The 8,578-nt window shown below is 59.8% G+C and overlaps 1 protein-coding gene across 3 annotated transcripts in view; it reads left to right on the top strand.

Annotated features, from left to right (window-relative positions):
- Positions 1-5,598: 5,598 nt before the first annotated feature.
- LOC116949656 (protein ELFN1-like) overlaps positions 5,599-8,578 on the top strand; it is a 21,678-nt gene continuing 18,698 nt past the window's right edge. The window contains exons 1-2 of one of the 3 annotated variants that reach the window (XM_076072358.1): positions 5,599-6,730; positions 7,669-7,827. The gene's annotated coding sequence lies outside the window, so the exon portion shown is untranslated. Of the gene's footprint in view, positions 6,731-6,793; positions 6,886-7,668; positions 7,828-8,578 lie in introns of those variants that run through there. The other 2 variants (XM_032967208.2, XM_076072359.1) reach the window with 2 other exon arrangements.

Here is an 8,578-nt window from a genome sequence, read left to right as displayed (position 1 = left end):
GAGGTTGGGAAAAGAGACAATGATGGGAGGAGGGGATTCCAACGTGGAGCGGTGCGAGGGAAGAAGCAGTTGTGATCTGAGTGAGTGAGTGGGCGAGTGGAGAAATTGGGTGAGCGAGCCGGTGGGTGAGTGAGCGGGTGGGTGATCGAGCGGATGGGTGGGCGAGCGGGTGGGTGAGCGAGTGGGTGGGTGAGCGTGCGAGCGGGTGGGCGAGTGGGTGGGTGAGCGAGTAGGTGAGCGAGCGGGTGGGCGGGTGATCGAGCGGGTGGGTGAGCGAGTGGGTGGGTGAGCGAGCGAGCGGGTGGGCGAGTGGGTGGGTGGGTGAGCGAGTAGGTGAGCGAGCGGGTGGGCGGGTGATCGAGCGTGTGGGTGAGCGAGTGGGTGGTTGAGCGAGCGAGCAGGTGGGCGCGTGGGTGGGTGAGCGAGTGGGTGAGCGAGCGGGTGGGCGGGTGATCGAGCGTGTGGGTGAGCGAGTGGGTGGTTGAGCGAGCGAGCAGGTGGGCGAGTGGGTGGGTGGGTGAGCGAGTGGGTGAGCGAGCGGGTGGGCGGGTGATCGAGCGTGTGGGCGAGTGAGCGGGTGGGTGAGCGAGTGGGCGAGCGAGCGGGTGGGCGAGTGGATGGGTGATCGAGCGAGTGGGTGGGTGGGCGAGCGGGTGGGCGAGCGAGCGGGCGGGCCAGTGAGTGAGCGAGTGTGTGGGCGGGTGAGCGAATGGATGCTTGAGTTATTTTCCTAAATTTGTATTCCGCGTAGTCTCAAGCCTCTTGTTCACGTTGGGGCTCGCGTGCGCGTGTGTGCTGATTGACGGCGGTGATGTCGGTCTGGCAAAACGCTCGCACCTCCTCGTGGCGGCGCCCGACTGTGACGCCACGGTGTTGCGAGCGACGTCACTGGCGAGGCGAGTTCACGTGACAGGTCGGCTCACTCCCTTCGCGGCGCTCGAAGCCACCACCGCGGCAGCGGGTGGAGACTCTGCGCGATGACCTGGGGGACCTCTCCACCTGAAGGGAGTTGCCAAATGACCACGGATAGGGATATCAATGTGAGGCTGCGCCAGAGGCCCGAGGGAACAGGCATCCCATGATGTCTCCTGGCCAAATCCCAATTGGCAGAGTCAGGGCACTGACCCCCCCCCCATCACCCTGGGGAGTCTCCATAAACAACAAGCGATCGCTACGGCTGGCCACGTGGAATGTCTAAACGCTCACTGGGGAGGAGAGGCTGCCATTCATCTGTCAGGAGCTGCATCTGTACCACCTGGATCTCTGTGGAATACAGAAGCACGCAGTGGAATGGTTCTGGCTTCCATCATCCAGAGGGGTAAGATTGTCCTCTATTCGGGACAGGATAACATCAAACGACACTGAGTGGCTCCTCTAATAATTATAATAATGTCAACTTGTAACGCACACAGCGTTCACTCACTCTCAAAGAGAGAAATTACGACTCAGAGGCGCGAGGAACCACCGACGGTGAGCTGGCCCGAACAATTGCCCAAGCTCTGCGGTCCTCTAAATATGAAGGTATTATCAGCCACCATCACCACTGGCCAGGAATTTTTTGAATAAAATAATGATGGGACGTTGGGAGCATGGTGGTGAGGTGTAGGAAGCCGTGAGTCTCAGGCTGTTGTGGGCTGGCCTCCTTATGAACAAGAGGTGATGAATAGTGGTGGTTGTTTTTGCACCACACAGAAAGTTAGCCCATGTGGAGAAATGCAGCCAAGGCTGATGAGTCATATGCCTTCTATGACCTCCGATAGATAAGTTAACCCTTTGGTACGGAATCATTTCATGATGTTACTTTAATAACCGAGGGAGTCGTGATGTTTGCTCTTGGGTAAGAGTAATTGGAAGGCAAGGGCTCGATTAGACCAAAAATAACGGAAGGAGGCCATTACAATTTTTCGTGTGCAGCCCATGAGATTGTAATTACCAACACGCTGTTCTGTCATCTGCGCATCCACACAACATCTTGAGTGCACACCAGGCACAAGCAAGAACGTCTGTTGGACTGTGTAATGGCAGAGCAGCGAATGAGGGCCTGTGTCCTTGACACCAGGAACTAACGTGTAGATGATCTATATTCTTGGTTCTTTCGGTAAAGTCACGTAGAAGGGAAACAATAAAATAATAAAAATATAAAACAATAAAATTCTCACGACGTTTCGACTGGAACACAAGCAATCATCATCAGGTGTGAAAACCACTGCAAAAAATTTGAAAAAAGTGGCGGGTTTTTTTTGGAGATGATCTGTTCATTTTACCGTTAACTTCTGATGCGCATGCCATTCTGGGCGTCCACCCAGGGCCTTATTTAAACCCACAGTAGGCTGGTCTCAGCTGTGGGCAAATTGCAATCCAGAATTAAAGTATTGCCTGCAGCTGGGATTGGCATTTTCCCTTGCTGTCGCCGAGAGGGAAATAAAGCGACGTTTGGGACTGTGGCTCACACAGATGCAATGGTTCCATTAAATCCCTTGTCCAGACCCTCCCTAGAGACCCTGGGCGACTGAGGAGGTGAGAGAAAGCGGCGGGTCCACCTCTCACGGTCTACAATGTCCCACGTTAGAGAATTCGGAGGTTTACCGCAAACTTTCACTCGGGAGGTTCAGAGGACCCAAGTTGAGTGGCGGTCGCGGGTTGCTGAGCAGATGGAAACTGCCTCAATCGAGGCGCAAGATTTTGATCTGAGACCCTCAGGAACGGGTCTGCATACTTACTCGAGATTTTTGTCACGATGTCTCGGGAGGGGGAGAACTGACGAGGGAGGGTGGCGTTTGCGCACAGGTTGCCCCTAACATGACTTCATTGCAATCGTCTGGTTCACAGGACAGGTTCCGCAAGTAGTGGAAGATACGATCAAGGAGATGGGGGAACATCACAGATTGTAACAACAGGGGTATCTCCCTCTTCCTCGGTGTGAGGCCGGGAAAAAAGGTCCTGGCAAGGATTGTTCAACATCGCCTTGCCAGGCATGCTGAGGAGAGGCTTACGGAGCCCCATTGTGATTTCAGAACGGGGCGGTCCTGCAGAGAAGCCATATATCCATATATATTCCCTGTCGGTCTGCTACCGCAGACGAGTGGGGAATTTCCATAGCACCTGGATGGGAAGTGTGCGAGATGGTGATGTGGATGTATGACGGTGTGGTGTATATGTGTGTTGATGTGCGTCAGTGTGTGACGGGGTCAATGTGGGAAGCGGTATTTAAACGGTGAGCACTTCACTGCGCTACAAACCCGGCGACCCGACCTCGATTCCTACTCACGACCAATAACCGTGACGAATATCTGAACCGGTCCTGGCGCCGGGGGGTGGGGGACGCACCCCTAGGTCAACTCAGCCTTAAATGTCATGGTGTGTACACGTCAGCACGGGGAAAACAAAGGCGTCCGGCGTGGGTGCTTTGATGCGTGGCGCTGGCCACTACACCCCTCCCCCCCCTCGCGTGCCCTGCCGCCCTTCACATCGCTGCTACATCGCTTCGCAGCACTCGCCCCAACAATGCGTGCGGGATACACGGGGGATCTTTGTCTGTGCCGTGTGCTGTGGGGGGGCTGTTTTGCCGGGGGCGTCCACGATCATTCCCGTCTGATTGACCTGTCACGCTGAGTGTTCACCGCTCGATACCCCCGCCTCTTCTATTAATGACCCCCCGCGAGCGCCCCGAGACTGATTAATAAAAAGCCTCTCTGCTTAAACTCGCGTCTCCGCCTCTCCACGCCTATGGATCTGAACCCCTAGGGTGGTGTTGGGAGGGGGGGGGGGTGGGAGCCGGGGGGGGGGGTAGAGGGAGGGGGTTGGTGAGGAGGTGGGGGTGAGTGAGTGAATTACCGGACGGTGAGCCCAGAGCAGGTCGGGGTCGCGAACTTGGGGTCCACAGGGGAGGCGGGGGGTCTGTGTCCGGGGCGCGCGCGCGCGGTGACGTGATGAGCGTGTGGGGGGGGGGGGGGGGGTTAACGGGGATAAGTCGAGGGGATGTGCGCCTTGGAGACACCGCCCCCCATGGTTCCCCGCGGTCTCCTTGACGCTCCCCTCCTCCCACACCCCCCCCCTACCTTCCTGTTCCCCCGCCGCCCCCCCCCCCCCCCGCGCGCGCCCCGGGCTCCACATGAAAGGCGGCGCGACTCATTTCCTGAGCTCGCGCCCTGAGATGCGATCTCCGCGGATTCTCATTTGGGGGGGGGGGGGGGCATTGGTGGAGGGCGTCGGCGGGGGAGCGGGCTGGCCGGGAGGGGAGGGGGAGGAGGGAGGTGGGGCTCTCGACTCTGAGATCGGTGACCCCCTCGTACCCCCACGTCCTACACCCCCCCCCCCCCTGCACTTCCCGACCTCCGCAACCCTGTGGGGGAGTCTGGGGGGTCTGGTTCAGGATGCGATGGGCGGCGCAGTCGCTCGCGCAATGTTCGACGAATCGACCCGCGCCTGGGTTGGATTCCTGGCCACGGCCAACATCAGTGGCGAGTGATTTTCAAAAGCCGACCTGGGCCTCCCCTAGTTCGACTCGGCCTGAATGTGGTCGGCGTGTGAGGGGCGACGGGCGTGGTTCCAGCGGCACCAACTCCTCGTGCGCCGCTCCGGCCTTCACAATCGGTGCTCGCTCACAGCAGCTGCCCACCAAGCTATAGGGAGGATTGTTGTGATGCAGGGTGATGGTGGTGCAGGGTGAGTGGTGCGGGGTGAGTGGTGGGGGGTGAGTGAGTGATGCGGGGTGATGGTGCGGGGTGAGTGGTGGGGGGTGAGTGGTGCGGGGTGAGTGATGCGGGGTGAGTGGTGCGGGGTGAGTGGTGGGGGGTGAGTGGTGGGGAGTGAGTGATGCGGGGTGAGTGGTGGGGGGTGAGTGGTGGGGGGTGAGTGGTGGGGGGTGAGTGATGCGGGGTGAGTGGTGCGGGGTGAGTGGTGGGGGGTGAGTGGTGGGGGGTGAGTGGTGGGGGGTGAGTGGTGGGGGGGGGGTGAGTGATGCGGGGTGAGTGATGCGGGGTGAGTGGTGGGGGGTGAGTGGTGCGGGGTGAGTGGTGGGGGGTGAGTGGTGGGGGGTGAGTGATGCGGGGTGAGTGGTGGGCGGTGAGTGATGCGGGGTGAGTGGTGGGCGGTGAGTGATGCGGGGTGAGTGGTGGGGGGTGAGTGGTGGGGGGTGAGTGGTGGGGGGTGAGTGATGCGGGGTGAGTGGTGGGGGGTGAGTGATGCGGGGTGAGTGGTGGGGGGTGAGTGGTGCGGGGTGAGTGGTGGGGGGTGAGTGGTGCGGGGTGAGTGGTGCGGGGTGAGTGGTGGGGGTGAGTGGTGGGGGTGAGTGGTGGGGGGTGAGTGGTGGGGGGTGAGTGATGCGGGGTGAGTGGTGGGGGGTGAGTGGTGGGGGGTGAGTGGTGGGGGGTGAGTGGTGGGGGGTGAGTGGTGGGGGGTGAGTGGTGGGGGGTGAGTGGTGGGGGGTGAGTGGTGGGGGGTGAGTGATGCGGGGTGAGTGGTGCAGGGGGCGCTATTCACCGCGCTCTGAGAGCGTCACGGGCGGGCAGAGCGCTCCGCGGAATGAGCGACACTCTCCCTCCCCCCTCCCACCTGCTCCCCCTGCACCTTCCCCCGCCCCACTGCTCATCTCCTCTCTCTTGTGGCTCCTCTCCCTCCCCCCGTGTCTCTCCTCTCTCTGTCCCTCTGTGTGCCTCTCTCTCTAGCCCCGTGTCTCTCCCCTCTCTGTCTCTCTGTGTGTGTGCCTCTCTCTCTAGCCCCGTGTCTCTCCCCTCTCTGTCTCTCTGTGTGTGCCTCTCTCTCTAGCCCCGTGTCTCTCCCCTCTCTGTCTCTCTCTCTCTGTGTGCCTCTCTCTCTCGCCCCGTGTCTCTCCCCTCTCTGTCCCTCTGTGTGCCTCTCTCTCTAGCCCCGTGTCTCTCCCCTCTCTGTCTCTCTGTGTGTGTGCCTCTCTCTCTAGCCCCGTGTCTCTCCCCTCTCTGTCTCTCTCTCTCTGTGTGCCTCTCTCTCTCGCCCCGTGTCTCTCCCCTCTCTGTCCCTCTGTGTGCCTCTCTCTCTAGCCCCGTGTCTCTCCCCTCTCTGTCTCTCTGTGTGTGTGCCTCTCTCTCTAGCCCCGTGTCTCTCCCCTCTCTGTCCCTCTGTGTGTGCCTCTCTCTCTAGCCCCGTGTCTCTCCCCTCTCTGTCTCTCTCTCTCTCTGTGCCTCTCTCTCTAGCCCCGTGTCTCTCCTCTCTCTGTCCCTCTGTGTGTGCCTCTCTCTCTCGCCCCGTGTCTCTCCCCTCTCTGTCCCTCTGTGTGTGCCTCTCTCTCTAGCCCCGTGTCTCTCCTCTCTCTGTCCCTCTGTGTGTGCCTCTCTCTCTCGCCCCGTGTCTCTCCCCTCTCTGTCTCTCTCTGTGTGTGCCTCTCTCTCTCGCCCCGTGTCTCTCCCCTCTCTCTCTCGCCCCGTGTCTCTCCCCTCTCTGCTCTCTCTCTGTGTGTGCCTCTCTCTCTAGCCCCGTGTCGCTCTCCTCCCCCCTACTTTGCCCTCCCCGTCTTCTCCTTTCTCCTCCCTCTCTTACCCCCCCCATCTCCCTCCCCCCCCCCATCTCCCTCCCCCCCATCTCCCTCCCTCTCCCCCACTCTCTCTCCCTCTCCTCTTCCTCTCCATCCCTCTCCACTCTCTGCATCTCTCTCGACCAGCTCCGCTCCCCCGTCTCCTCCTTCTGCGCGCGGGATCCTCGTCGAGGGGGACTTCGTCTCACCGAGGGGACCTCGCGAACCCCGGCGGCTGAGACGGTGAGCGACCCCCCTACCCCCCTAACCTCTCCCCCCCTACCCCCCCCCCCCTACCCCTGGGGCGGGGATCCCCCGCTCCCTTAATCCCCTCGCTCCCTGCGGAGCGCGGTCAGGGCCCGGAGCGAGAGACCGCGAGGACGCCAGCGTGTCTACATGTACGCGCGTGTGTGTACGTGTACGCGTGTGTGTACGTGTACGCGTGTGTGTGTACGTGTACGCGTGTGTGTGTACGTGTACGCGTGTGTGTGTACGTGTGTACGTGTACGTGTGTGTACACGTACGTGTACGTGTGTGTACACGTGTGTGTACATGTGTGTGTACATGTGTGTGTGTACGTATGTACGCGTGTGTGTGTACTTGTGTGTGTACTTGTGTGTGTACGTGTGTGTGTACGTGTGTACGCGTGTGTGTGTGTACGCGTGTGTGTGTGTGTACGTGTGTGTACGTGTGTACGTGTGTGTGTACGTGTGTGCGCGTGTGTGTGTGTACGCGTGTGTGTGTGTACGCGTGTGTGTATGTACGCGTTTACGCGTAAGTGTGTGTACGTGTGTGTACGTGTACGTGTGTGTGTACGTGTGTATACGTGTGTGTGTACGTGTGTGTGTGTGTACGTGTGTGTTTGTGTACGTGTGTGTGTACGTGTGTTTGTGTACGTGTGTTTGTGTACATGTGTGTGTATACGTGTGTGTGTGTGTGTTTCTTTACGTGATGCTGGCCACGCACCCACTTCATGTGGCGTAACGGCCTTTATAGATGCCCGCACTTGCCCCAACAGTCTGTTAAGGCTATAGGGGGTCTTTGTCTGTGTTTGTCTCTTTGTGTTTGTGTGGGGGGGGGGGGCGCAGTGGTTATTGCATTGCGCTACGAACCCGGCATCCCGAGTTCGACTCCCGCTCACGACCAATAATAGTAGCGAATATTTTTTTTAACCGGTCCAGGGCCTCCCCCTACATCGACGAGCAACTGGGTGCGACGTCTCGTAAACGTCAGCACTGGGGAAGACAACGGCGGCCGGGCGTGCTGCTGGCCATCCACCCCCTCGTGTGCCGTGCCGGTCTTCAGAGGTCCTCGCTCACATAATTTGCCCCAACAGTCTGGTAACGCTATACGGAGAAGGGGGGGGGGTGGGTATTTGTACGTGCGCGCGTGTGTACGTGCATACCTAGTTTGTGTGTGTACGCCTGTGTATACGCGTGCGCGTGTGTGTGCATACACGTGCGAGGAGCGGTGGCGCAGTGGTTCGTGCGCTGCGCTATGAGACCCGGCGAGTTCGAGTCGCGGTGGTGGATGTTCGGTGGTTGACTGGCACTGTCATGGGTCGCTACTTAGATGGGCTTGGCCTCAAATCACTCCATTGGCGCAGTGTGCCAACATCGGCACTGGGGAGACGAAGGCGGCCGGGCGTGGTTCTGTTCCCCACCGACCGTGTGTGCTTCATGCTCGCTAACATAACTTTCAACAGCCTCTAAGTCTGGGCTGTGAACGTGTGTGTCCCGTGTGCTTATGTGAGGACACGTGTACGTGCGTGTGAGTGTGTATAAGTGTGTGGGGAGCGGTAGTGTAGCGGTTAGCGCGCTGCGCTACGAACCCGGCGACCCGGGTTCGATACCCGCTCACGGCCAACATCAGTGACGATTATCTGAACCGGCCCTGGGCCTCCCCTAGGTCGACTCAGCCTCAAATGAGTACCTGGTGCGATGTGTGAACATCGCCACTAGGGAGACAAAGGCGGCCGGGCGTGGTGTGGGCCACCCACCCCCTCGTGTGCCGTGCCGGCATTGATAGGTGCTCGCTAACAGCACTTGCCCCTGCAGTCTGTTAAGGCTATACGGGGGATCTTTGTCTTTG

This window comes from Petromyzon marinus, chromosome 37 (assembly GCF_048934315.1).
Source record: "Petromyzon marinus isolate PM22_M1 ecotype Great Lakes invasive population chromosome 37, UKy_Petmar_22M1.pri1.0, whole genome shotgun sequence".
NCBI classification, from domain to species: domain Eukaryota; kingdom Metazoa; phylum Chordata; class Hyperoartia; order Petromyzontiformes; family Petromyzontidae; genus Petromyzon; species Petromyzon marinus.
The sequence above is the reverse complement of the archived record's forward strand: the minus strand, read 5'-3'. Positions and strand labels throughout refer to the sequence as shown.